Below are 26,141 nucleotides of genomic sequence, written 5' to 3' on the forward strand. Positions count from 1 at the left end.
CGTAATGGACCAATGGTATTTCTGTTTTCTGTCTTGCCGTTCAGTAGGGGTGGTCAAGACCATTGCTCTTATGACCAACGTGATGCAAACTCTTTAAGCTGGTGGCGATGCTAATTTGATCGTCGACCCTCAGGTATCCATTTTGCATGCCATGATAACAGGAGCTAGGTAGACTCTTTGACATCTGTGACTGAGGGGAGCTAGGCAAGCACTTTCCCTGGAAAAGTGTTGCTTGTTTCAGGCCCCGACGATGGTGTGGCCTGAAGTGCAAAGTTTGCAGAAACCTCCGCTGGTATTTTTCACGAGGTGTGTGTATGTGTATCTCTGTGGGCAGCGAGGCAACGTTTTGCTTTCGAAGTGTGAGGGGGGGAAAAGTTTTGCAAGACGTATGCTTGACGGAAGCGCAGGGATGGGGTGACATTCTCTTCCCCCCAAGGCCCTTGGGGTGGAGTTGTACCGGTAACCCCGGCATATCTGTTGTGCACTCCATGCACATCTTGTGGGTGGTAGCGCCAAAGGATTACAGAGGTCACAAAGGGTCTTAGTCAAGGACCCTGTGGGTCAATATTACATAACTTGTTACGAACTTCATTCACTGTACGTTTCACTTCATACGTTACATAGCTTCATATGGGAAGTTATACCGACTTTTGGTGTAGGGGGTGGATGTCGATGCTCCGTTTGACCTCCTGTTTTCCAGGATCCTGAGCAAGTCAGAGACTCTTTAATTATGCTCGCAAACCAGGCCATCCAATCTCATGCACTGACGGAGTGTTCCAGCCACCACATTCGCCTCTCCTGAAGCTTGCCGCCTCGGCTCCTGCGGCGAGGAGAATCGTGGCTGATTGGGAGTGCCTCCACCACTAAGGTCCTCCTCGGGAAAAAAAAAAAATAAATAAATTACAGCGCCCACGAGGGTTATGTTCACCCTGTGGTAAAAAATAGTCCTCGTTGTCGGAGCCGAGCAGAGGAGGAAAGCGGATTTGTAGTGGCTAACCCGACCCAGTGTTTACACCGGGAAGACTTCATTACTCGCTGGGGACAAAAAGGAGAAAAAAAAATCCCAGAGAAATGTAGGTTACATATTCTTCAGGGACTGAATTAGAGCAATCACTTGGGCTAATGGGGTCATGATAGAGGTTTAACACCCTGTGTCTGTAGCGCCTATGGTTTCACAATCCTTCGTCTGTATGTATAGTGACAGATTTGGCAAGACCAAAATATACCCCAACTGAGGCCATCTCGGGTGAAAGAAAAGAAGCAAAAGAAAAGGAAAGAAATTATTCAGGACTTTGCAGGTGTTTGTAGATCTGACTCCTATAGGAAGGGAGGTGATATGAAGAGGGGGAAAAATAGAAGTATTAAGAGACCTGTGCAGCTTAGCTGTTCGTGGAAGAAGGAGGTATAATAGCAGCTAATCCTCGCGTGGGAGGTTGACACACAAAAATTGTAGGAAGGAGCAGTCAAACGCGTTCTAAGAGTCCGCACCGTGATATAGTGGACACATGGCACAGCTCACGAGAACAGTAGCCCTTCCACGTACTGTAGGTGACACATATGTTATTGTACGTAATGAGGACCATCTTTATCGTCTACAACAAGCTTTGGAAGAACATTTGATGGTAAAGTTTTCCTATGAACTTAAGTTCGAATGGTAGTGTTTCCTTCCTAGACTTAGTTCAAACAGGAATTGGTCTGTAAACCACCAATGTTTACAACCCCTCCGCAGACTTTTGGAAGTGCATGAATGCAGTTAGTGAGGGCACTAAGTCGTACAAAATAAGTGGAATCGAATCATACATACGTCGATACGTTAAGCATACAATAATAGTTCATCATGGACACCTTTTGAGCTTTGAAATATCATGGAGTAAATACTGATATGACAATGGATACATAAACGAAGGTTTCTAACTGGCGCTCCACAGCTAGAGGCTCAAGTGAACAATATATTAAAGGTATTTTACAGACAGCAAATGTCACAAACATATTTAGCTGACGAACGTGTAATGCTGGACATTATTAAGAACAGTGTGTACTACAACTACCTCTTTCATAAACTTGGTATCCATTACATTAGTCCTTTTTTTTTTTTTTTTTTTTACCTCGTCGCTGTCTCCCGCGGTTGCGAGGTAGCGCAAGGAAACAGACGAAAGAAATGGCCCAACCCCCCCCATACACATGTACATACACACGTCCACACACGCAAATATACATACCTACACAGCTTTCCATGGTTTACCCCGGACGCTTCACATGCCTTGATTCAATCCACTGACAGCACTGACATTAGTCCTAAAATCATTAATTAATTAGTGAAACATGACTCAAGACAAAAGCCCTTTGAAGGTCACCAGTATACTCCAAAATATTTGGTTATCCTCACGAAGGCTGTGCACATCACTCCATGAGCTATGTTGTATCTACCGGGAGTCGTGGGAGATGTTAACACTTTGCCTCCCAGGCTGGGCCAACTTGTCTGCATGCTGATGGCTCCTCGCCGAGTCGCTGACCCCTCTCTTCCCTGGTTTTGCGTAGCGCAGGAATCCATTCGTTGTAATAACAGGACAATCATATCAGTGTCCTTGGTAAATTGCTCCACTGATTCACTTTCCTTAATTAAGCGCTTTATGAATTCACTTCTCCGATTTTCCACGCTCGTCTCTTATTCTTTGCGTCACTATCTGATACTGTCTCACTGTATGTTCTAATCTAAGCAACGTAATTATTGTACTATGTATCTAACCTAATCCTATACGACAACTGTTAAGGAACGACGCAATGTCCATTATGAGTTTAGCAGTTTGATCTCTACAATTAGCCTACACTAATGCTCATGGTATATGCTATGGATGACCTGGCGCACTAATTCACTCATATTATTCTTACAATCTAAAGATTAATTCGCTACTTAACAGTTTTAGAAGACTATCCATAATCAGTAATCTCTCTCGATGAGGCGCGGTGGTGGGTGATAACCCTCGCCGGGGTCGGCCTATTGTTTACACTCCGCACTCTAACACACACACACACACACAAACACACACACACACACACACACGCTTCTTATCTCCCAGTCTGCGGCGTATATATATAAATATATATATATATATATATATATATATATATATATATATATATATATATATATATATATATATATATATTAGTGATGGTCTATACAAATTAGATAACTTTATTGTTGATAAGATTTGTAAAATGATAAGTTTATGAACGCTCGTTGTATGTTTTGGACAATCACATGTTTACCAAATGGCGTCCTAGCTTCGTCTCTTCGATGTATATCAACTGACTGTTATATTTCTCTCTTGTGTCTCCCCTGATGATGTGATTATTACACGAAAGTGCACTTGGGAACTTTTCGTGTTTCATTTTCCCCGTGGACTCATAGGAATATATATATATATATATATATATATATATATATATATATATATATATATATATATATATATATATATATATATATACATATATATATATATATATATATATATATATATATATATATATATATATATATATATATATATATATATATATGTATATATATACATATATATATATATATATATATCATACAGCTTGTAACACCTCTGTATTACACTACAAAGATTGTCTTGCATAGCTCAACATTACTCAGTACGTAGGTATTTAAAAGCCAGGAATAAAGCTGAAGCAAACGTACCCAGGCGAGCAACTCTGGAAACCAATTTGATATAGAATCGGTACACTAGATGTGCGCGCCCGGGAAATATGTGCTGGTGTTTTCCCTACAAAATTACGTTTGCGTTCGTTGGTCGTGTATTGTGTGCCGGGACAATGGAGTGCTGTACTCCAGTCTATAGGAAACGTACTGGGAAAAGAGAGAATCATATGTTCCTGTCATGTGAATTATTCTCCTGATGATACACACACATACACTATGTATATATATATATATATATATATATATATATATATATATATATATATATATATATATATATATATATATATATGGATATGTATATGTGCATGTGTGGGTGTTTATGTATATACATCTATATGTGGGTGGATTGGGCCATTCGTCGTCCGTTCCTTGTCTTGCGCTACCTCGCTAACGCGGGAAACTGCGGTTAAGTATAATGAATAATATATATATATATATATATATATATATATATATATATATATATATATATATATATATATATATGTATATATATATATATATATATATATATATATATATATATATATATATATATATATATATATATATATATATATATAGTAATTGCAGCTGTGCTATGCATGAGTATAGTGGGAGAGTGTATGCAGCTGTCATGTTATTGCATGTGTTCACTGAAGGAGAGACAGTGTACCTTGACATTATCTACACTATGAGTTATATAGTGAGGTTAGTATCGTATGGCTGCTGTGTCTTGTTATCTGTGTGGACTTGAGTGTCTCACAGTTTTCACCTCGGCTTTTATCTTGAAACTGTGTTGTGGCTAACCGTAGAGTGGATGAGGAACACTAGTGTGATCCCTCAGTTGCCTCTTTACGCCTTACAAGTTCTTAGAAGAGAGAGACTGTATTGATAATCCCTTCCATCATTACGTAATACTGGATGCCCTCACCTATACCTGGAAATGTTGAAGAAAACCTTTTTGCCTCTTATCCGTCTTCTTAAAGACTTGGAACTCCTGGGGTCAGTTCCAGACCTGGAACTCCTGGGGTTCGTTCCAGTGCCACTGAACATGACAGATGTTCCTTGGGTGTTTCAACAGACACAATCTACAGGTGTGATTGTACTGACGTTCAGTGAGATAACTGCCTTCTTGACTGGAGTCTGGGTTGTGTGAGGAAATATTTGGCCACACCTGCCTTTCCAACACGCTCAGCGTAGTAGGCAGGTGTGTGGTGTATTATGCAGGTGTGTGATGACGTAGTGTGCAGGTGTGTGGTAACGTAGTATGCAGGTGTGTGGTGACGTAGTATGCAAGTGTGTGATGACGTAGTATGCAAGTGTGTGGTGACGTAGTATGCAAGTGTGTGGCGACGTTGTATGCAAGTGTGTGGTGACGTAGTATGCAAGTGTGTGGCGACGTTGTATGCAAGTGTGTGATGACGTAGTATGCAGGTGTGTGGTGACGTAGTATGCAAGTGTGTGATGACGTAGAATGCAAGTGTGTGGTAACGTAGTATGCAGGTGTGTGGTGACGTAGTATGCAAGTGTGTGGTGACGTAGTATGCAAGTGTGTGGTGACGGGTGTATGTATGTATGTGGGTATGTTATGAGGAGTGGGACAACCGTTGCTGTGGCTGTGGGTCGTAGGTGTTGACCCCCGACCAATGATGCGCCTGTCTGGGTGCATATTTGTCCTAACCTTTGACGCATCTCGGGGCGCACAGTCAGCCAAATAACGACCCCTCCCTCTTTCGTCTGAGGAATGTTTGAAATCTCCGAAACGTAATGACACGCTATTTCAACTTCATCAGGTCAGTTAGTACGGCTAGTAGGAATATATATCTCTCTTTCTTTCATACTATTCGCTATTTCCCGCGTCAGCGAGGTAGCGTTAAGAACAGAAGACTGGGCCTCTGAGGAAACATCCTCATCCAGTCCCCTTCTCTGTTCCTTCCTTTGGAAAAAGAAAAATATATATATATATATATATATATATATATATATATATATATATATATATATATATATATATATATATATATATAAATTTCATACTTTTTTCCTACTGGTTAGTACGTTTGTGGGAAACCGTCGTCAGGAAAATAGTCGAAGTATTGCCTCGTGTAGCTAGCAGATGACGTGCGCTACTCAAAGTGACAGCCGTCCGTCAGGGAGTGAGCAGTTTGTTCGTTTTCGCCACTAAAGTGTGTCAGGCGGGAAGGAAGTTGTCCTTGAACCAGTTGGTCGCTGAGTGAACTTCCGGCTTATGATAGAGACGAAGTCAGCGAGGTCTGTCAAGAGGCGAGCGGCAGTTCTTGACCGAGAAGTAATCCCCCTGAAATGTGTCATGTAGGATTTCACCGTTGTCTGTTGAAGATTGAGTCACCAGCACCTGACAGTGAGTAAACTCTAGTCTTGTGTCAGGAAATGATCATCCGACGTTTGGTAGGAATTGAGCTGACTTAATTTCAGGGAGTGTTAGCCACGGATAGCAGGCTGTGAACCACTGGCGTGTGACAAGGCGTGAGATGCCTCTTTACGGCACGGAGTGAGGAACCGGCGTTTGGCAAGGGATGAGCTACCGCAAGGTGTCAGAGAGCAAGCCTACGTTGTCTGTCAGGGAGCGAGCCAATGTTGTGCGTCAGAGAACGAGCCAATGTTGTGCGTCAGAGAGCGAGCCAATGTTGTGCGTCAGAGAACGAGCCAATGTTGTTCGTTAGGGAGCAAGCCGATGTTGTGTGGCACGGAGCGAGCCGATGTTGCGTGGCAGGTAGTGAGCTGATGTTGTGTGTCAGGGAGAGGGTCTACGTCCTGTGTCAAGGAGTTAGCCACTGTCTTGTGTCTAGGCGTTGTAGGGAGGGTGGAGCCGACAAGAGGATTGGCACCAGAGAGTGTCAGAGAGTAAGCAAGCGATGGTCCGTCAGCAAATGATCCGTCTTTGAGCGTCAGGCAGGGACCCGCCGCTGCTGTGTGTTAGTAAGCCACCGACGTGGAAGGACTGATCCAATCGCGCGTGACGAGGTGTCGGGATGTGAGGTACGGACGTGTGTCTGGGAGTAAGCTACTGTCTTATGCAGGCGTGAATAACCCACATGTGATGTGCCGTCTTGTGACGGGTAGTCTGTCACTGACGTCTTGTGACGGGTAGAGGGTCATTGACAACTTGTGACGGGTAGTAGGTCACTGACGTCTTGTGACGGGTAGAGGGTCACTGACGCCTTGTGACAGGTAGTAGGTCACTGACGTCGTGTGACGGGGAGCGATCCACCATCGTGGGGCAGGGAGCGGGTCACCGACGTGTTTCAAAGGGTAAGCTGCCGTCAAGCGTTTGGGAGAGCGGGCCGGTGTGGTGAGAAGAGAGCTGATGTATTTTTCCTGCAAAGTGATTCTTTGCTTTTCCACAGGAACTGAACCTCTCGTTCTGTGTCGCTAAATGAGCTGCCATCATCCGTCAGTGACTGAACCCTCAACACTTGTCAGAGAATGAGCTGTTTTACTGTTACAGGCAGTTTGCTGCCGCTCTCCTCACTTCGTCAATAAGCCATCGTGTGTCAGGGAAATAGTCACTGTGGAGTGTAAGGGAGTGAGTCAGTGTGAAGTGTAAGGGGGTGGTCCACTTTACTGTCTTCACTGTGTCAGGGACTGAACCAAAGTCGTGTATCTGGGTGCTTCAGAGAGGCAACATTCGTACCTTGTTAGGGAGTGAGTTACTGACGTGTGAAAGAAGAGGCCGCAGATTAATGTCTCAGGGAATGAGATGCTGACGTGTGTGATGGAATATGCTGCCGTCCAGTGTTTTGGATCGAGCCATCGTCGTGTGCTAGTCAGTGAATCCCATGTGCCGGGAAATGCAGTAGAGACTGAGTCCGTATGATGTACGAGTAAATGAACTGCCGAAAGTTTTCGGGGAATGAGTCGCTGTTTATTTTTGTGAATCGCCTTTGTGTCTTAAGGAGCGGGTTTCTGGCGACATATATATAATAAGAATATGTATATATATATATATATATATATATATATATATATATATATATATATATATATATATATATATATATATATATATATATATTTATTTATTTATTGCTTTGCACCGCTATGTCTGTAAACGTACCGAATTCAACCATAAAGGAAAAGCTGCTGTCGTTATTGAGATATCTTGATAGATATTCATCTCGACGTTCGAGAAGAGGATTCTAAAAAATCATTAAGGTACGCTATAACAGTATCACCAGGAATGGTCAACCAAAGCTCCTACTGATTGCCATATGTTCCAGTAAAGTACTGAGATGACGTCTTAAACCGAGAGGCGATTTACTTTGTAAAATCTCATGTTATTGATAGTCTTTACGTTTACTGCGGAAAGAGGCATATTTTTTTGGGGTGCTTTACCACTCTACAACGACAAATGAATTCCAGGTTACTTTTACTTATCCTTTATTCTATTTGTACGCCAGTATTGTTAGTGAGAGATTTTCATCTGCGAAGCGTAATCATTCAGTACTTGATATTCATATTAGATCTTCTTAGAGTGTGAGCTATGACAGAACAACCTAAGTCCTTGAGATTTTCTCTGCAAGGCTTATTTATTTCTGAGTGAAGGACTAGGCTTAGCTTCTCTTCTTTGAACTCATTTCAGTCTGGCTTAGAGTTGGCCAGAGTTGAGCAGCGTATTCAGAATGAGCTCTTATTGCTGCATTGCTTTACAGGATGTGTCCGGCAATGGGATGCTCTCTTTCTTCTGGGATGTTACCCCCCCCTCCCTCATATGTCCAAGTGTGTCGGGGTGAACCGCTGAAGTGAGCCACAGAGTGAGGAACGGACGTGTCAGGGGGTCAGCAGCTGACGCGTTTCAGGAGGTAAGCCACTTTATTTTGTCAGGGATCGACCCTCCGCTAGGTGTCAGGAAGGCAGAGTTCACTTTCTCACTTTCCCAGTGCATAGTCCATGTGACACCATTCATTACTGTTCTTGTCTCAACACATAGACCATTTTCCTCTTTGTCGTAACGCAGAATACGTTTTGCCTCCTCCTGACAAAGACCTCATTTTCCTCCTTGTCTTAATGGAAAATCAGTTTCCTCCCATGTCTTCTGGTAGAATCTACTTCCCTTCTTGTCTTACGGCAGATTCAACTTCTTTAATTTTCATATCTCAGAATCCATTTTCCTCAAAGTCTAAAGACAAACTCCATTTCCTGTCCTCGTGTGACCTCAAAGACCGTGTCCTTCTTTGTCTTAATACAGAATTATTTTTCGGTCTCGTTTTAAAAAGGAATTATTTTCCCCTCCTCCTCTTAAGGTAAAGTTCCCTTCTCTCCTTGACCTAAGGCAAAGTCTAGTTCCCTCCATTTTCATCCTTGCCTTAACATAGAGACCAACTCTCTGGTTGTCGTAAGCCAATAGATCTTCCTCTTTCTCTTAACAAGTAGACCATTCCCCTCCTTGTCTTAGCACAATGAATCCTCCTCCTCCTCTCCCACTTCATACGTAGCCCATTTCTGCCCTTGTCTGAACACAAACTCCATCACTCTCCTCGTATAAAAACAAGGTCCAGTTCCAGCACTCTCCTCGTATAAAAACAAAATCCATTTTGCTTTAACACAGAATCCATGCAACACCCACAAAAATACTATAACAAGAAACATACCCATCCTTCCCCTCAGAACCTGTTATTCCACAAACTCCTCAACAGACTTGTATCCTTTGCCTTTCACACACCCACGATTCACTTTGGCCTCCCATAGTCTCATCCGCTGTCATGTTCGCTTCTAGGTACCTAAAACATCCCACATCCCCGAGATTCACCCTATTCATACATACTAAACCTCATTACTTGATATGTTTCGCATTATCTCTTAAGGTCCTTCTTTCACACTCCTTCCCAAACGTAGACACCAGCTTCTGCATTTTCATTTTACTACCATCGTCCAAAGTAACACCTCTGTCCTCGACAGTCCTGTTGTAGAATGCAGTCTATAACGTTTTCTATTCTTTCTAGAAGAACTGGTGTACCACTTGTGTGTTTATTCTTGTTATTGCTCATTGCACTGCGCTGTGACCTTTATAGGTGGTCATTATCTTGTCAAGCAGTCTCTTAAATGTCCCAGGGATTATGCTGGCGAATGGTATTACACATGGAGCGACTGGCGTCCCCACACATTTTTTTCGAATCAATTACCATGAATTGTGTCTGAGATAAAAGAGTGTCACTCTCATTACATATGATTGCCTTCGTTTCCCAGCTGGCGTAGATAGTATCTGAGATCATCCTTGAGTGGAGCTGATCGCCTTCTGTCTTCGTAACTTTGTAATTCCACCAAACTTCCAAGTGATGTGTCGTATCTTCTGGACTTTTATTTTTTTCTCTCTTTTTTTCAAACGAGGCGTCTCTCTCGGACAATCCAAACTCCTGACGATAATCTTACAATCTGTAAGCATATATCTTACCTAACCTGCCAAGTTTACTCTTTGGTACACACTTCCAAAACTATTCTTCAAGTCAAATAGAATGAAAAAGAAGTTACTTGAAATGTCTCTTTGAATATTTCCTGTCGAAAGTTGCGCAGACGACTTGAATTAGACAAATCATGGAGTCTGGACGGAATGTAGAAGTCTAGGAGACAGCATAAATCATATGGTTTCTGGAATTCTTTCCACATTTACAATGAATTATGTGAGAATATTGATAGTGAAGGTATTACAATATTACAGTATTACAGTATTATTAGTATAGATAACTAATTATCAGGCGTGAAGATAACCAAATATCGTTATTCCAGATATGATTCATAAGTTAAGAGTATCAGGTATAAGTAATGATGAAATTCAGGGGTGATTTATGGGAATGATTAGGTATCATTGATAAAGAGAACCAAGCCTCAATATTACAGATATTCAAGCGAATTGAGTATCAGTAGCGAAGGGAATCAGATGTCAGTAAATTAAGTAAGAAAACAAGTATGAATAGGAAAGAGATCCAGGAATTATGATAGGATCCAAGTAACATCCGTAAAGTAAACCCAGAGGATGGAGCATCAATAGTAAAGAGATCTAAGAGGATCGAGCATCAGTGGTAAAGAAATTAAGAGAACGGAACATCAATGGTAAAGAGAGAACCAAGAGGATCGAACATCAATAGTAAAGAGATCCAAGCGTAGTAAATAGTTCCAAGAGGATAGAGCATCGGTAGTAAAGAGATCCAAGAGGATCGAGCATCATTGGTAAAGAGATCCAAGAGGATTAAGCATAACTAGTAAAGAAAATGAAGAACATTGATCTCTTATAGCACAGAGAATCAAGCTTCGTTAATGGAAGGAATCAAGTACTGTATATCTTTATATCAGTAGTGAAGATAAAGTAGTAAAGATGGGCAGACAGTAAGCATATAAAGACTGATGTTCTCTCCGCTGTAACGGGTACTTTTTATTATTTTCTGAGGCTGGTTTGGTTACGTTTCTTTCACACACTTTTTCTTACTCAGGCCCCAACTTCAGCAGTTTGTTACTCGAATCTGTCACAAGTGCTGTATGATCAGCTAACAGTAACTGACTCATTTCCCAAGCCCTTTCATTCCCTGCAGGTGGCATACTCTCCTCTCTCTCCAAAACTCTCTCATTTACCTCTCTTACTAACCCATCCATATAAATCAAACAACCATGATGGGATTACACACCTCTGCCGCAAACCGACTTTCGCTGGGAACCAGTCACTCTCCTCTCTTCCTACTCGTACACATGCCATACACCCTTAAAAACTTCCGATTCCAGCAGCTAATCTCCTACACCATATATTCTTAAGACCTTCCATAAGGCGTTTGTGTTAATTCATATCACATAGCTACTCCAGATCCTTGAATGCCGCCTACAAATCCATCTGTTTCGGTAAGTATTTCTCACACACATTCTTCAAAGAAAGACCTAATCCAGACATGTTCTAGCACCTCTGAAACCACACTACTTCTCCCAAGACTGATGCTCTGTACAAGCCTTCATCTTATCAGCCTAACAGTTATATTCAACAAATTTATACCTCTGTAGTTTGAATATTCACCCCTATCCCCTTTGCCTTTATACAGTGGCACTATACATGCATTCTGTCAATCCTCAGGAACATCACCATGATCCATACATATACTGAGTATCCTAATGATCAATCATCAGTACAGTCACCTCCTAATTTAATGAATTCAACTGCAATGTCATCTACTAGAGCCGTCGTGTCTTACTTCATCTTGCGTTAGGCTTTCACCAGCTCCTCTAACTTCGCATACTGCCCCGACCCAAACACTTTACATCTGCCACCCTATCATCAGACACATTCAACAGTCCTTCAAAATAATCACTCCCTCTACGCCTAACTTCATCACTACCGTAACCAAATATGATTACTTGTAGCATGAAAAAACACCCACAGAGTATCTTACCCAAACAAATATCAAGGAATTTATGTAAAAGTGACATATTGAAACCCTGTCTTACAAATTAAGGACACCTTACAATAGTATGAAGTTGAGTAGCAAACACCAAGGGAAAGATGTAGTGGATGATAAGGGATGATACTGTACATTCACGGGCCGCCCAGGGTCGAGTGCCTAGGTTCGAATCCAGGTTGTGTCAATTGGGCCACAGTCAACCCAGCTGTTCATCCACCCATAAGGGTCAGCCGATAAAAGGGGTACTTGGCTTAGGTTAGGGTATCTATATAGCGTTAATGAGATGTTCTAGAAGAGGGCCTCAGTTGCCCCCGCTGTCTCAGCTAACATAAAAAAAGATAATTTACGCTAACTACCCCAGTTGCCTCATGTTCATCCTGGAAATTCTGAACATCGCTATTGTATCTAGAGTCACTCGACAATTACTTAAGGTAATTGTTCAGCAATGGACAGACTTTCCTTCATGATGCAATGGCTCTCATTTACTGATCCGACTTATCAATATCGTAATAGCTTTTAAATGCACGAGATGATGATATACAATCGAGTCTGATGTAATCCTCATCATAAAACGTTTGAAATACATTTGCCAGTTGAAATATCTACATACGATTCCTAGCGCAATATGAGTAACCGAGAGATGGAGGTTGAATTTCATCACGTCGCTAGAAATATACAGAGAACAACAACGTTCAATTTGATGAACACTTCGTATTTCTTATATGTCCCATGCAAAGGAGATTGGCCCGCACACCATCTCATGTGTTAACTCTCGTGTTAGCTAAAGCCAAATATAGTGCGTTATATCACACTAGGAAAGTAAAGGGGATAGTCGAAGTGCTGATGGGTGATCTAGATTTCCAGGTAACCTTAATTCATTATTAATTTTGCTGAAGAAGCCTGGAAAGAGGTTGTTGTGACATCTATTTCCTTTTTATTTTGAAGGCTCCATTCTCGGACAAACGTCCACGTCAAGGCCGGACCTTAATTGAAATATAGAGGGAATTATGAAACGACAAAAGAAAAGACAAGGGAAAGTATTTACGAATTTTTAAGAGAGTGAAAAACTTATCTTGAAATGTGCCAGGTCAAAGTTATTGGAAAAAGCATTAGAAGGTAGAGAGTTTCAGAGCTTCCACATGTAGGAATAGAAGCTGGGTCTCAGAACGGCTCACCCTTGACTTGCCGATGGCCACATAATGATCTTGTGACGAAGCAGCTTGCCGAGTATTGCGTGGGCTAGCTAGTGGTGGGGGCACTCGAGCTGCCAGCTCTCGGGGGCAAAAACCAAAGTAATACCTATAGAAGAGGAAGAGTGAGGTAAGTTTGGAAGTTTTCCTGGGACAGTTTATACGTTGATTCGCTTTAGACTCAACTCTGTCAAGTAAGAATACAGAGCTAGAACTACCCCAGATGTGAGAGCAGTACTCCATACAAGGACGGATCAATCCCTTGTATAAACGGAGCAACTGTTCAGAGGGGGAGAATTCTCGACATCTCAACAGGACACCCACTTTCTAACTCGCACTGCGACCGAGTACAGACTTAAGGTCCGCTAAATCTAAACCTGTAGAAATTTTCCCAACAAGAATAATTGAATAGCATCCAAAATTATACATATGTACGGATTTTTTTTGAAATATTTCAGAATAATCATCAAACCGAGAATTTCATAGATGAACAGAATTTTGTTCTGTGACGTAAAGTATCGTGAGAGAACACATGTGTATAGACGTTCATAATTTGATGTATAAGTTCCTTCCGGCAAGGTCTGCTTTTTCCTTGATTGTCTTCAGGTATGACAATATGGCTGTCTGTCACAGAGCATAACGTTGCCTCACTCAACACTGGACATTCATCTCTATATGATCATCTGTCTTGATGTATTGGATTACATTCGTAACATCATTTATTTGCCATATTTTTATTAAGTGATTTTATGCTTGTGTGATAGGAAAATATGGCTTACACTTCTTTGTACATGGAATAAGTAACGCTTGGAGTGGCATATGATGGCATGACCACACAGCTGTCGACAGATATCAAGTCAGAAAGATTACGTATAAGGTAACTGTATATTGTATATTGTATGGGGTTGTTTCATGCATGGTCGAGACACTGATATAATGACAGCTTACTCTTGATATCCATTAGATCGCGAATAGTAAATACGTATGATATATTTTTGTGGTGGGAATACACGAAAACCAACCATTAACATGAAGGCTTACCCGTGAATTGCACAAGATTACACAGTTGATTTGTTAGTTTCGAATGAGCAAATAACGCACCCAGCCTACAGTGTAAGATGTCGCTTATCTTTCATTTGGTGCAGTAAAATGTTATGCACTACTAATATGAGACTAACGTGTTTAGCTTCGTGGCTGAAAATAGAGAATGTTATCAATGTTTATGTCTATCCGCGTTGGCGAGGTAGCATTAAGAAGAGGACTGAGACTTAGAGGACTATCCTCACATGGCCCCCTTCTCTGTTCCCTCTTTTGGAAAAATAAAAATGGAAGGGGAGGATTTCCAGCCTTCCGTTCCCTCCCCTTTAGTCGCCTTCTACGACCCGCAGAGAATACGTGGGAAATATACATTCTCCCCTGGAGGTAAACCATGGAAAGTTCTTTGGGGCCTGGATGTAGAAAGGGAGCTGTGGTTTCGGTGTATTATACATGACAGCTAGAGACTGAGTGTGAACGAATGTGGCCTTTGTTGTCTTTTCCTAGTGCTACCTTGCGCACATGCGGGGGGAGAGGGGTTGTCATATCATGTGTGGCGGGGTGGCGACGGGAATGAATAAGGGCAGACAGTATGAATTATGTACATGTGTATATATGTATGTGTCTGTGTGTGTATGTATATGTATACGTTGAAATGTATCGGTATGTATATGTCCCCTATCCCACCCTGTGACTCACTTCCGCTTCCATAGTTCCATCCGCTGCTAAATCTACTTCCAGATATCTAAATCACTTCACTTCCTCCAGTTTTTCTCCATTCAAACTTACATACCGATTAACTTGTCCCTCAACCCTACCTTGCTCTTATTCACATTTACTCTCAGCTTTCTTTCACACGCTTCACCGATCTCAGCCACCAACTTCTGCAGTTTCTCACCCGAATCAGCCACCAACGCTGTATCAGCGAGCAACAACTGACTCGTTTCCCAAGCCCTCTCATCCGCAACAGACTGCATACTTGCCCCTTTCTCCAAAACTCTTGCATTCACCTCCCTAACAGCCCCATCCATAAACAAATTATACATCTATGGAGACATCACGCATCCCGGCCGCAAACCGACGTTCACTGAGAACCAATCACCTTCCCCTCTTTTTACTTGTACACATGCCTTACACCCTCGATAAAGACTTTTCACTGCTTCTAGCAACTTACCTCCCACACCATATACTCTTAATACCTTCCACATAGCATCTCTTTCATCTCTATCATATGCCTTCTCCAGATCCATAAATGCTACCTACTTACAAATCCAATTGTTTTTCTAAGAAATTCTCACATGCATTCTTCAAAGGAAACTCCTGATCCACACATTCTCTACCACTTTTGAAACCACACTGCTCATCCCCAATCTGATGCTCTGCACATGCCTTTACCCTCCCAATCAATACCCTACCATATAATTTCCCAGTAATACTCAACAAACTAAGACTTATGTATTTTGAACACTCACCTTTATCCCCTTTGCCTTTGTACAATGGCACTATGCATGCATTCCGCCAATCCTCAGGCACTTCACCATGAACCATACACACACTGAATATCCATACCAACCTGTGAACAACACAGTCATCCCCTTTTTGTAGAAGGCGAGAACGTTTTCTCGGAGAGCAAAAATGGGTGTGTTTGAAGGAATAGTGGTTCCAGCAATGATATATGGTTGGGAGGCATGGGCTATAGGTAGGGTAGTATGGAGGAGGGTGGATGTGTTGGAATGAAATTTTTGCGGACAATATGCGGTGTGAGGTGGTTTGATCGAGTGAGCAATGAAAGGGTAAGAGAGATGTTTGGTAGTAAAAAGATTGTGGTTGGGAGAGCAGAAGAGGGTGTATTGAAATGGTTTGGTCACATGGAGAGAATAAATGAGGAAAGACTGACAAAGAGGATATATGTGTCAGCGGTGGAGGGAACGAGAAGTGGGAGACCAAATTTGAAGTGTAAGGATGGATTGAAAAAGATTTTGAGCGATCGGGGCCCGAACATACAGGAGGGTGAAAGGCGTGCAAGGAATAGAGTGAATTGGAACGATGTGGTATACCGGGGTCGACGTGCTGTCAGTGGATTGCACCAGGGCTTGTGAAGCGTCTGGGGTAAACCATGAAAAGTTTTGTGGGGCCTGGATGTGGAAAGGGAGCTATAGTTTAGGTGCATTACACATGACAGATAGAGACTGAGTGTGAACGAATGAGGCCTTTGTTGTCTTTTCCTAGCGCTACCCCGCACACATGAGGGGGAGGGGGATGGTATATATATATATATATATATATATATATATATATATATATATATATATATATATATATCATCATCATCACCGGATTAGGGAGGAGGAGAAGTGGTGTTCTGAATAGCCTACGTCGTCCATGATCTTGAGGCTTCCTGAACCTCAGTCTTGCTATTTCTTTAATGAACTGGAACCCAAGATGAGGGTAATTACGACTGAGTTTATCCAGGCTTCTCGGCTTCAGGCCACTTCTGACTTCTCTCTCAGTTTCATTGTCTGAGTGTGGCGCTTGATCGGTCTTCCACGAAGTCATAGATGGGATAGTTTAAGTGGAACAGTCAAAGATATCTTTCCGGAAACGTACAGTCTCTTTGTGTCAAGAGTCTAGAGACGTTAGTAACTTGGCCACTTACAGACTCGTAGGTCTCTTATATAATGAGGAGGAATGATTGGAGAACAGGCAGTCAGATTGAAAGACTCGTATCCTCATGCCAGATGGTGACTCGTCTAGTGATGTCAGAACCTATGAACAGGAAGGTGAGAACATCCAGAACAAGTTAGGGCTGGAGAGTCAGACTGGCACACTCACATCACCGGGCGATCTGCGTGCAGTCACTTGATGATGGAGTCTATAAACTGCCAGTGTGAACGCCATTTTACCCCAGTGATTTGGATGTAAGGAATCATTCCAGCCAATCCTGGTGGAAATTTCGATTTTTAGCATTCTAGAGTCATTGTAAATCCTTCCTTTGAGAGATACAACTGAATACAAGTAAAGTCAAACAGCAACAGACCACTGGATCCTAACAAGGCTGTTTGTGATACTCAGAGAGAACAGAAACCCTTGGAAATAATGGCACGAGTACAAAGACGTGCAAATTTTTCGAAGAGAAAAATCTGTGAATTTATCGTATGGTTAAGGAGGTGCAAATGATAACAGTCGTGGATATGTAGCGAAGTATTTATAAAATCTATGTTCAAACGTGTCTTAGATACTGCTCTCTTCTTCTCTAAGGGGTAGTTCATTGCACATGTTAACAATCCTGTTGAGGAAAACGTACTTCGTCTCATTCGAAGTAAAAACGTTTGCCTACGATTCTCGAACCTTATAGTATTAGTCGCCAGGTCAAAGACGTTTGCCCACGATCCTTGAACCTTAGTTTATTGATCCCCTGATCAGAAACGTTTGTCCACTTATCTTGAATCTGGTGTTATTGATCACCAAGTCGAAAACGTTTGCTTACGATTCTTGAACCTTGTGCTATTGATTGCCAGGTCAGCTGGGAATTTCGCAGTGGGATCTAAGTTGGACATTTGAGTCCAGGCCAGAGATATCTATCTCAGTTTGGTACGGGTCTATGAACATAGCTGGAGACATTTATATTCTTCAGTTGTCGGACGGAGAAAGTGCCATGCTTTCAGAGATCTAAGTTGGGTAGGTTAGTCCAGGGACGAATTATCAATCTCAGTTCGGTGCGGGTCTCGGAGCGAAGCTAGTGACATCTGTATTACTCAGTTGTCCCAAGCTTGACACCTCTTCCTCCTCCGTCGAAGATATCCTTGGTGGTGTTTGCAAAGCAGTTGATTCCAGTTTCATAAACCTATTTAAAACATCTTCAGTCTGTCCTGCAAATGTTATAATCATATCAACATTGATATAGCCATTATCAATATACATTAAACCAAAGGTCTTGTGAGCGTCACAATTTCTGTTACAGAGTCATTTTCCTTTTTATAGAGTCAATCGACCTTAAAATGTGTCATGAGAGAGTAGCTGTCTCTCCTCATTCTCAACCTGCAGTCATGATGTCCCCATTTGATAGCTTTACGCACATACGTTCCCGGGCAGAACTTCTCATTTATACGACTCTTAAAATCAGGGAACCGTAGAATAATGACACAATGAATGGATGACTTACAGAACTATTGTCCTGGAATAGTTTGAGGCACACCAACCAAACATAAGGAAATAGTTTGGATGGATGTCATGGGATTTCCACCCTGCATTTCCACTAAGTAGTTCAGTATCTTCACCTGGGAACATATGAATATCGTTTTCACACCTTCACCACTAGACGTAAGGTAGACAAGAGAGTGTGTCAGTCGCTAGCCTCCACCAAATCAATATTCCCTCGTTCAAACCTCTCTACGTACTCTCCGTTTTTTTCAAACTTCGACAAGTGTGACATCGACTAAAATAAGAGTCGAAAGCTGTTATCATCATCATCTTACAGTAATGGACTCATCATTTCCGTGGAGAATGGCGTTCAAGTACTTCTCTACTTTATCTGCCTCTTGGTAATAGCTTCTCATCCACATAAGACAGGAATGATGTCCCTTTGAAGATGATGGAACCGTTTTCCTAAGGCGTTTGCAGGTGGCGTTCGACCTAAACGACTTTATTACGAACTTTTCGTACTGTAGTAGCACTTCACAGTATTTGTCCGATGGGTATTACGATGCATTATGTCAGACAAGAATATCCAGATAGTACCCTCATGACCGTTTTTCGAATTTCGTGTAAGACTTCCTGTGAAAGAGAGAGAGAGAGAGAGAGAGAGAGAGAGAGAGAGAGAGAGAGAGAGAGAGAGAGAGAGAGAGAGAGAGAGAGAGAGAGAGAGAGAGAGCATCGTTTAAATGGAAAAGATTAGTAACAGGGGACCCCGGTGGCCTGTGCTTATATAGACGTTTCCTCAGCGCTGGTACAACCCTGTGCCAAGGACAGTGAGGTTGCTCATACCTGATGAGGGATAGTCATAGTGCTGATGAGTGATCAAAGTTCCAGTATAAACCAGCAGAGGGTGCTACTAACCAGACACCTGTGGTAACAATGTATTCTCGCTGCCCATAACAGCAGACAGCTCTTATCTACAGCTTTTTTTTCGAAAACGCTAGAAATAAGGAAGAAAACATCTTCGCATCGCATGTAACAAGTCCTTACAATATGTCATATGATACATAGATACGAGTATTACAGATCAGACTTTAATACCATCATAGAAAACATGTGAACCGATGTACATCATACTATTAAGTCTATATTCATCAAGAGTTATCCCTTTTCTTTGCTTATGTCCGGGAATGACAACACATGGCCATTAAGTGCATGGCAATGTTGATTCATTTACTGTAGTTATTGTCCGACGATTGTTTGTGTAGAACCAAGTTTTTTCTTTCTTTCACTTGTATGGTGCGAATTTTCTATCTTCGTAAATCTTAAAGTTGTTTTTTCCCGCTTGTTGCCCATGGAGACCCTAATAACTGATTTATCAATATTTTCCTTTAACTGTTTTTCCGATTTCTTAAGTTATTGATTATTAAATCAAGCTGGGGATAACGTGAGCAGCAGCGGCATTGAATTATCTATAATTCTCAAAGAATCTTCACCACATCTCGCCATTTATAATCCATGTCTCGAACCTTTCTTTACTCTTTCACGATGCATCCAGCCATAGAGCCAATCCCCGTAGACCTTTCCGGGGTCAAAAACACCCCCCCCCTGACCGTCTCGCTCTGATTCAGGCCGCTGACAGCACGACGCGTCGCCCCCTAAAGAGCTGTCGCGACCCCCCCCCCCCCCCCCCCCCCCCCCCCACACACACACACACACACACACACACACACACACCACAGATGAGTCGCGATGTGGTGGTTGACAGCCAGTGGACTCAACAGTGGACTCAACAGTGGACTCAACAGTGGACACAGGTGTATCGATGACTGTCAAGCCTTTGCGATATAAGGCACTAGTAATTTTGAGATCTAGTATCAAATCAGAGGACTCGGGTCGTTCTGGTAAAATCCACCAGTAAATTTTTAAGAAATTGATGGTCATACAAGACACAAACCTGTCCAGTTAGTATGGCGCTGGCAGTGTTTGCTTTGTTGGAGTAACCATCGCGATGTTCAAGGAAGGAGAAATTGTCATGGTTGTTGAAACGGACTGAATTATATGTCAGTGTAACGATTATTGTACTTCAATTTAGAGTCACAGAGTTTCGTAAGACAAAATCCTCTCTAGACGTCATTTTCTGGTTGTGTTTCTTCAAACACCCAAAGAAAATAAACATACAATTAAGATTATGGGAAGTTCTTCTTTAACTTCTTCAGGAGCGACTAAGCTGTCCAGTATCTTAAGTCTTTTCGACTTTCCAGTACAAGTGTTACTTTAACGAACTGGAGTTGCAGGAGCGGGGCGCAATTACGACTGGTTTATCCTGGCTTCTCCACTTCCAGAACCTTTATTTTTTCCTCTCTGTCGCAGGGTCATTGCTGGAGCGCTCTGTGTCAGTTTTATTCGGAAAATCTAATCACAGTCATCTTAAAGGTCCGTAACTCAGAGGGCGACGACAGGTTTGTCTGCTGAAACATTCATATAATTTCGTCCATTTCGGAACGTCTGTTGATAGCAAGATCTACAGATAAGCCAGGTTCTAGTTTGTTGTCACCCTCAGTGATCTGCCTGTATATAGACTACCAGGCTAGGGTATCACAGGGAGGGACGATTGGAGAGTTAGATTGGGTAATTATCATCTCAACTCTGCTGATGTCCTTTGATGTCAGAGTACATAGATAGGCAGGGGTGTGCAAAGGAAAATCATACTGAAGGATTCTTATCACCGAATGAGGCCCTTGATAGAGTCTATGCTATGGGCAGCCTTGGTGTCACCTCTTTACACGATAGTGTTGATCATATCAATCACTCCTGACAGGAAGATCGTGCACTTCCAACGATACTCCCTTCACTGGATAGATTCTCTGACATGACATAGCTCACGAGGAAGTGCGTAGTGACATTTCAGTCGAAGTACGAGTCATTGGAACGGGTAAGCATGCGGGCCCAGTACAGGTGGGCGCGAGATATTGATCTCAGGTCGATGTGGGTCATTGTCTCAGAGCGCAGCTACAGATGCGTAAATTTCTTAGTGATCTAAAGGAGCGTCTGTCTCTGTGCACTACGTTACCATAGGAACTGTCGAGTACTCCCATCCCGTCCTCCTTGCAATCATCATCAGTGTGGTGTCATCAGAGGATATTTGCTCCCTCTTTCAGTAACCCTTTTGGAAAATCATCATTTCCTCCTATTAGCTTCCTTAGATTTGAAGGGCCTGCAATGCTGTGAATTCTAATGGCGATATATTCCCTCAGTCATGATTAGAAATTGATCTAAATCCCACCTGACTCAACCAGTTCGGTCATTGATTCAGTCGCAATCTAGTATGTTTTCCTCTACATTGCCTTTCAAATTATTTTTGAGTGTGAAGCTCCTTTTTGCCTGTATGAGAGTACAGCTCTTTTTGCGTGTAAGAGAGCAAGGCTATTTTTCCTTGTCAGAGTAAAACTTTTTTTCTTGTCAGTGTGTGAAGCTCTTTTTGCGTGTAAGAGAGCAAGGCTATTTTTCCTTGTCAGAGTAAAACTCTTTTTTTTCTTGTAAGAGAGTGAAGTTTTTTTTTTTTGCCGTGAAGCTCTGTTTTGTCCGTGAGTGGAGCTCTTTTTCCTCTGCTCTCCACATGAATTCATACTGCCCCTCTGGGCGAGTTTTCAGCTTAAGCCTCCAAATTTAACTTGAAAACTTAACCCGTTAATCTTCAGGACTCAGTCCTGGTTCTATTCCCCCTCTTCTATAGATACTCCTCGGGATTCTGCCTCCTAGAATTAGCTGCCTATATTCTCCCACCATTACATAAGCCATACCTATCAATGACTGTATGTATTCTCGGTCGAGGACCGTTAGTTAACATTGGGGGGTTTGGATCGGATATACATACAGTGGATGTCTTAGTGACGTACATACGTTTAACTTGGGGGAAATGTTACCTACCCACGAAAGCTTATTCAAATAATTTTTCCTTGTTCTTTATCAATAATTATATCATCATGAAATATTATCAAACTGGTAAGAGAATTTGGGAAAAGATAATGGAAACTGACAATGTTGAACCTTTAAACAAGATTTATTTCTGACTCGTATGAGGTCAGTACGAACCTGTTCCATCCCCCTCAGATTTTTTTGGCCTTGTCTTTCACATAATGGAAATACTCCCTTTTTACGTGAAACGGGAAATAAATCATTTACGGACAAGCTCTTCATCACGTCCAGGCCCCAAACACATTACTGAAACAAGGCATCCTAAAGATATATTTACTTTAGAAAAAGGGAATAGAAAAAGGGAAGGAAGGGGATTAATCTTTCTTGAATCTTTGACGTCGGCGTTTTCTTGCATTTTGTACGACACGAGCAGCAGCAGCAGCAGCAGCAGCAGCTGGTGCTGTTGACCGCCACTACGCCTCCTTCCTTCAACCAGTAATTTCCTCCCTTGCCGGAACCCTGCCTGCCTCACCGGCTCCGGCGCTTCCTTATCTCCCCAGAAGCCAAATCCAGTTTTTTATTTTTCTCACAAAGTCTTCACATTTTTCCCCTCGTGCCTCTTGAGTGTTGCAAAGTAGCCGCTACTGGTATTGTTTCTCTCTCTCTCTCTCTCTCTCTCTCTCTCTCTCTCTCTCTCTCTCTCTCTCTCTCTCTCTCTCTCTCTCTCTCTCTCTCGTGCAGAAAGCAGTGAAATACGACCAAAATTCCCACTAATTTGGGAGCAGTTTCTCAAAGCTACGAACCAGACAAACAAAATAGAAGCCTAGTTGATATACCTAACAAGGGAGGTTTACTTCTTGGTCACCAAATTGCTTGCACAGTAACTGTACTTCATTAAACTTCAGCCTATTAAGGATGACTCGGAGAAAGGGAAAAGTGGTCCTTTGTAACTGAATCATTGGATATAGTTAGATATAAATGGTTTCTTACATGTCAGAGACTGAAGGTATCATCACCATGGATAGGATCTGTGCTTATTACTCATATTTTTATTTGTGTCTTGCTGAAAATAATAATACTGATAATAATGATAATAATAATGATAATAATGATAATAATGATAATAATAATAAGAAGAAGAAGAAAAGGAAGAAGAATGATAATGAATGACATTAATTCTAGGCAGCCATTCACTTGCAAATAGGCAAATAACATGTTGCTGGGTTTATGATAATAATTAAGTGATTGAACACAAAAGAGCATAAGATGTAAGTAGGGCTGGGTACGTGTGCACTTTGGATAAGCACATGCGTGAGGAGGTACTATATGTACATCATCAAAGTGATAAGTGAGGATTAGTTGAACGCTAAGTGATGGATAGTTAGACGTTGGTTGAGTCCCAGTAATATGATAGTGGACATGCAAATTACCTTGAGAAAACTGGGCTATTGGTTTGCATACTTGTGCGTTTGTTCACAGATTGTTTATGGGGGTCAGTGTGTTAGATATTAGACTATTCTTGTACTGTACGAACAGTGGTTGGTGCAAGGCGACCGTGGTGATGGACGGCGATCAGTGAAGCTGGGTCTTGGTGGGGAGAGGAGAGGTCTTGATTACGCGGGTGTGTCAGTAATTTATTGCCAAACTGCCATGTGAGTTGTCGGAGAGTGTGGGCAAGTTCAGCGAGGTTGAGGGACCTCATGGTAGGTGGTGTAAGACTGGGACCAGGAAGATCCTGCATCTTTTCTGCGCCCTCTACAGCTGGTTCCTCTGTGTCATGGTGGATGACGAGGCTGGGAAGACGGAACTGAGCTAAGGTAGAATGGAGATGGTAGAGAGATTCCTAAGCTCACATGATGGGACGTCGAGTAGGGATGCGGACCGTAATGGTGTTGGCTTATGTCACCGTCGTGGCGTTCACCCAGAGCAACCACAGCTCAGACCCTCTAAGCTCACCTTCCTCTACGAGAACATTCCCACCGAGTTACTGGTTCCTGTATCTAGAGTGTATGCTCACTTTCACTGAAATTCATCGTAAGCTGACCGTCTTGTGTGGAGGTCCAATCAGGCGTAACCCACCTGACCTCTGGAGGCTCGAGTACGTCACTGTGTGTGTGTGTGTGTGTGTGTACATGTGAACACTGAACCTTCAATAGCTCTGTATTATTCTAGTCTCCTTATTAACTTTAAAAGGTTGTTGTATGTTGATGTCCTAACGAGTCACGATCTGTTAAGAGTCCATTAGTAGTTATCGTATCTCCCCTTACCCTTGTTTATATATATATATATATATATATATATATATATATATATATATATATATATATATATATATATATATATATATATATATATCGTATGTGTTCTACCGGTTTAGCGCCAGGAACAGACGGAGGCCAGGAACCCAGCTTATCGACCAACACCTTGAGGGCAGGATGTACGGCTGAGTTGACTATGGACCGACTGCCACACCCAGGATTCGAACCTATTCGCTTGACCCTGGGCGACCCGTGAATACATCCTGGTAATTGTTATACCGAAACATTGTACCGATTAATTTCGTTGACTAGGACACAATTATTTAAACCAGGTGAGCGTGCGAAGTTCCATAATGAATATCAGAGCATATATATTTTTTTTAACGAGGGGAAACGAAATCACATTGTTTCATGTTGCTAATTTGAGCAAATAATTTTCTATTGTATCAAATGATATTATGGTAGATATTTCAGTGGTGTACGAGCAAATGAAAGGAATGACTTTGACTTTTATCATAGTTTGTGTACACTTGCGATTCTGTGTAGGTAGTACTGGTCGTGTGTCGCCCTGATGAAGCGTGTTATGTTATCTGACGTAGGTAAAGATCTCATCATTATAGACAATTCAGCACATGGTTGCATATTCACTTGCCTTAATTTCTAAGGAGATTCCTACGAGTCCACGGGGGAAAATGAAACACGATAAGTGGACCTGAGAGAAATAAAAGTACGAAGTCCTGCAACTGGTAAAATGAACAGTGCTTAGAACCTCTATAATGTGGTTTCCCGCCATAGGCGGCTGCTGACTACTATGAGTTCTACGTAACGCAAGAGAAGCTCACAGGAACGTCTTAGTACGAGCTGGTGGTAGATCGTGTCCGTGATAATGTCTGTAAAATGCTGGGGCGCTACAGACCCTGAGGCAGATCCGTCCCAAGTTCTGTTTAATGTCCTGACTCGAAGAATTCCATCAAGCTGGGTCTTATCCCGCGCAGCAGCTGAAAAATTAAGAAGTATTATCCAGGAACGTCTTGAATTGAAGGTATGCTTTATAAAGGATATTACGAGGCATTGTATCCAAAGGCAATAAATGGGACTTTTCCAGTGCTTGATGTTTATCTACTCGAATTATTATAATGCTAAACGTGTAAGCTTTCCATGAAATGTTTTTAGGAGTAATTTCTCTCTCTCTCTCTCTCTCTCTCTCTCTCTCTCTCTCTCTCTCTCTATATATATATATATATATATATATATATATATATTATATATATATATATATATGTATATATATATATAAGTAATGAAATGTTTCAAACTACAAAGCTTCATTGTACACAAGATTGCTATCGAAATCTCATATGTATTCCTTGTAATGTCCAAATGCCTGCCTACCAGCCCTTGGGCTCTCTATAGTATATATATATATATATATATATATATATATATATATATATATATATATATATATGTTGGTTAG

General features: G+C 41.8%; 1 protein-coding gene across 5 annotated transcripts in view; it reads left to right on the forward strand.

Moving 5' to 3' along the window:
• The window catches only part of LOC139757444 (uncharacterized), a 979,032-nt gene that overhangs the window by 144,238 nt on the left and 808,653 nt on the right, over positions 1-26,141 (forward strand). For all 5 annotated transcript variants that reach the window (XM_071677964.1, XM_071677968.1, XM_071677965.1 and 2 more), the window contains exon 10: positions 8,407-8,556. The gene's annotated coding sequence lies outside the window, so the exon portion shown is untranslated. The remainder of the gene's footprint in view (positions 1-8,406; positions 8,557-26,141) is intronic.

Source organism: Panulirus ornatus, chromosome 26 (assembly GCF_036320965.1).
Source record: "Panulirus ornatus isolate Po-2019 chromosome 26, ASM3632096v1, whole genome shotgun sequence".
Taxonomy (NCBI): domain Eukaryota; kingdom Metazoa; phylum Arthropoda; class Malacostraca; order Decapoda; family Palinuridae; genus Panulirus; species Panulirus ornatus.